Source organism: Triticum urartu, chromosome 7 (assembly GCF_003073215.2).
Source record: "Triticum urartu cultivar G1812 chromosome 7, Tu2.1, whole genome shotgun sequence".
NCBI lineage: Eukaryota > Viridiplantae > Streptophyta > Magnoliopsida > Poales > Poaceae > Triticum > Triticum urartu.
Genome location: NC_053028.1, coordinates 363,904,864 through 363,909,722, shown reverse-complemented (window position 1 = coordinate 363,909,722; position 4,859 = coordinate 363,904,864).

Sequence of the window (4,859 nt, the reverse complement as noted above, 5' to 3'; positions counted from 1 at the left end):
GTCCTCAAAGAAAAAAGGTGGGAGGGCGGGATAAACAGAGACAACTTGGGACAGATGAAATGAGCACCGTTGAGAAGAACTGATAATTGATCTTGCGGATGTTGAAATGATCGGATCCACTTGAAGAGAAACACACCGGTTGAAAAAGAATTAACATGACAACCTCGATGATCAAGAAGGATTAGTATTCACATAGGAGTATGAGAACACCGCTTAGGAAAGGTATGGAATCAACACTTGACTTCGAAGCAACTCAAATACCACAACTCAAAACAAAACAAAGGATTGACTTGCAAAATAAGCCAGAAGCAAACATATGATAGATCCCATATCCTATCATGTGTCTGTTGAAAAGATATTCTAGGAGCTACTTGAATTCCCACTTATAAACTCGCGAAACTTTTTGGTTATGCAATCAGGTGTTGGGGATACAGGGGAAGCATAATATCTCACCCAAACTAACAATTCCTACATACAGCTGTATCCATCCTTCAACACATAACCAAGAAACCTTCGGAAATCATTTACCTCAACCTTCGAAAAGCATCCGTTATACGAGTTATGGCAATACTCCCGTACTCTCGCCCAAGTACTGGGTGGCATCGAGGTTATCTCACAAACAACTGCATAAAAGAGATTTTTTTATGTCGGCGAACTCAGGTATTCCAGAACTGCAACGATAAAATTGTGACGACAACACCTCGGAGCTCAATTCCCAGGGACACTGCCACAACCCCTAAATGTCAGGAGGCACCAAGAACAATGTTCTCGTCACAAAACCATCGAAATGATTCCAAGATACCCGCGTGATCCTAATTTTTTTTCGTGAAATTTGAGGAGAGAATAGTCAAAACTCTACGTCAAGAGGCCTCACCAGAGCGACGAAGGGACTGAGGAGTAAAAATAATCCCACTCTCCGGTATATATAATCGTAAGACTCAAAACATTTTGTTCTAGACTCAACAACGTCAGCGATTCAATCAAGCAGGGGGCTCCTAAGTCGGGGATGGCTTTGATACCAACTTGTAACACCCACGATGCGGCTATATCTCCCACATGTCGGAGCACGACTTAGAGGCATAACCGCATGGTAGGCATGTCGCACGAGGGTTAATCTTTACACATCCCATGTACTGAACAAGAAAGGGATAAAGAGTTGGCTTACAATCGCCACTTCACACAATACATAAATATATCAATACATCATCCAGGATACAAACAAGGTCCGACTATGGAACCAAAATAAAGAAAGACAACCCCAAATGCTAGAACCCCGATCGACCTAACTGGGCTCCACTACTGATCATACGGAAAGGAAACAAAACAACAATCAAGAACTTCATCGAGCTCCCACTTGAGCTGGGTTGCGTCACCTCACTGGTATCATCGGCACCTGCAACTGTTTGGAAGTATCTGTGAGTCACGAGGACTCAGCAATCTCACACCCGCGAGATCAAGACTATTTAAGCTTATGGGTAGGAGAAGGTAGTGAGGTGGAGCTGCAGCAAGCACTAAGCCTGTATGGTGGCTAAATACGCAAATGAGAGCGAGAAGAGAAGCAAAGCACGATCATGAACTAGAAGTGATCCTGAAAGCTACTTACGTTCAAACATAACACAAGACCGTGTTCTCTTCCTGGACTCCGCCGAAAAGAGACCATCATGGCTACACACGCGGTTGATTCATTTTAATTAAGTGAAGTGTTAGGTTTTCTACAACCGGATATTAACAAATTCCCATATGCCCATAACCGCGGGCATGGCTTTCGAAAGTTCAAAACCCTGCAGGGGTGTCCCAACTTAGCCCATCACAAGCTCTCATGGGCAACGAAGGATATTCCTTCTCCCAGGAAGAGCCGATCAGACTGGGAATCCAGGTTACAAGACATTTCGACAATGGTAAAACAAGACCAACAAAGCCGCCCGATGTGCCGACATCCTGATAGGAGCTGCACATATCTCTTTCTCAGGGCAACACCGGATCAGCAATCCGTACAACTAAAACCAGACCTCAACTTTCCACGAGGTGGCGCTGCAAGGGGCTCTAGTTCGGACCAACACTTAGACAAGCACTGGCCCAGGGGGGTTAAAATAAAGATGACCCTTGAGTCTGCAGAACCCAAGGGAAGGTGATAGGTTGTTAGGCAAATTTAAAACCAAGGTTGGGCCTTTCTGGAGGAGTTTTATTCAAAGCAAACTGTCGAGGGGTTCCCATAACACCCAACCGCGTAAGGAAAGCAAAATCAAGGAACATAACACCGATATGACAGAAACTAGGGTGGCAAGAGTGGAACAAAACACCAGGCATAAGGCCGAGCCTTCCACCCTTTACCAAGTATATAGATGCATTAATTAAATAAGAGATATTGTGATATCCCAAACATATCCATGTCCCAACATGTAACAAACTTCATTTTCACCTGCAACTAGCAATGCTATAAGAAGGGCTGAGCAAAAGCGGTAACATAGCCAAACAACAGTTTGCTAGGAAAGGTGGGTTAGAGGCTTGACATGGCAATATGGGAGGCATGATATAGGCAAGTGGTAGGTATCGCGGCATAGAAAAAGAGCGAGCAACTAGCAAGCAAAGATAGAAGTGATTTTGAGGGTATGGTCATCTTTCCTGAGATCCCGCAAGGAAGAAGAACGAGTCCATGAAGAAGACAAATGGACGTAGTCGAACGAATCCTCACAACTCCGGAACGAAACCGAAGCTAATGCGAGAAGCAACCCGGAAAGAAGCAAGCAACATAGAAAACAAACATCACATAAGCATGGCACGATGCGCAACCAAGTATGATGCATGTCCGGTTTAAAGAGGCATGGCATGGCAAAGTGCACAAACAACACTACAAATTAAGTGGAGCTCAATATGCAACGAGTTGCATATTGACGAAACACCACATGACTTATTTAGTTTCACTCCCGATTAGGTACTCAACAAAATTAAATGTTGGTTAACATGGCAAGAGGTGAAACATGAGTAAAAATACACAGTTTGGCATTTTAAATGAGGCCGGAAACATCAAACAACAATTCCCGTAAAACCTCATATGCATTTAGCAATTGAAGCAAGCAACAATTTAAACATTCTTGAAGTTGTTATCATGATGCGGATGACATATGCAAGTTTATGCAATTTTTAAAGAAAATGTTGATAATAGCATTATGAGGCATTTGTCACCGTGGTGGAAAGAAAGGGTGCCACGGTGACGAATCCGAAACTGATGCCACGACAACATATTGTTCCGGTAGCTCATGGAGATACCGATGCAAAAGGAAAAGTGATGGAAGCGTGTCAAAAGATGGGGGGGTGATCCCGGTAACCGGGTGTCCCATGAGACGACGGTAAGGCAATGGGGAACATGAAAGAAACACGTAGGGCACGGTGCATACGCGAGCATTTCATACAACACACGACATTCGTTCACTTGCGTCGTCTCGGTGGTTATACCTTTGAAGCGTGCATTTTCGGAACAGATCAAGTTGGAGTAGAGGAAGTAGTGGAAGTAGACATTCTCGCAACAGTAGTGAAAGTAGTGGTACACATCTCAGTGAGGAAGTAGTCGTTTTTGTTCGTGAAGCAGTAGTGGTATGTGGTCATCGAGGAACTTGACGAATCCACGTTCAACGGTAGTCATCACGACGCTTGTAAACCATGGTTCTTCGGGCAACGGTAGTCGTACACGTCCGTAGGCGTTCAGGTCTTCCGTAGAGGTACTTGACGCATGCATTACACGGGTCTTTGATGACGGTCGTTGTTCACGCTCTGAGGTCGTCAGTAGAGGTTCCCGCAATCTCGGCGACGATAGTGGAACACGTTTTCATAGGGGTTCAATTCATCGGTAGCGGTACTTGATGAATCCCGAAACGGTCTTGGAGTCTTTGCGCGTAGGGGTACTTGACGATGGTACTTGGCGATTTCGAAGATGTCAGAAAACGAACTTGGCGGTCCTCATTAACCTGGTACTTGGCGAATCCCTCTTCGGTGGTGTTCCGTGGCGGTTCAGGGCACGGTGCAGGTGCTTGACATGATGCAGGGGCGATGGCTGCAGGACACTAGGACCCGAAGCAGAGGATCAGGGGATCGAGGCTGGCACTCCTCCTTCGCCTGCTCGAAGCAGAGGCGAGGCCACGGTGCCGCTCGCTTGGCATGGAAGAGCAGGGGCGGCAAGCTGGACGTAGGGGAGGCCGAGAACAGGCGGCAGAGCATGCTCCTGTCCAGATCCCGCCGGAACCGAGGCGGGGCTAGAGGCACGACGACGGTGGACTCGAGCTTCGGCAGAGGAGCGGCGGCCGCTTGAAGGTCGAGGTCGCCTCTGGGGCCTGGTGGTGCAAGTACGAAGCAGCAGGGCGGCACCAGCGCTGGAATCCTCCATGGCCGTGACGTGGTCCTATTCGTCTGGTCGCTGGTCGTCGGTGCGTGGAGGAGCAAGGGCGAGGCAGAGGGGCTCCTCTGGGGCGCGAGGTGGAGGAAAGGAGGAGTGGGGATCGATGGAGATGGGGGAAGCGCGTGGGGCGCTGCTCCTCTCTCTGTGGCGGCGCCAGGAGGAAGAGACGAAGAGGAGAGAGATGGATCGGGGAAGGGGAGATGGATCGGCCTAGGTTAGATGAGAGGGACTGGGCTGGGCCTTAGAGGCCGGCCCAGTGGGGAGGCAAATGGCCAGGGGCCGGCTGGGCCTAGCGGTGCACTGCCTCTCTCTCTAATTCTCTCTTCTATTGCCCAGAAAAGAAAAGAAAAAAGTAAAGAAAAATAAAAGAAGGGAGGAGACAGGATTTGGGCACGGGGATAATTTTCCCGGACTTGCAAAAATGTGTTGATTCCAAGAAAATGGAAATGGCCAAGATCGAACTATAAGA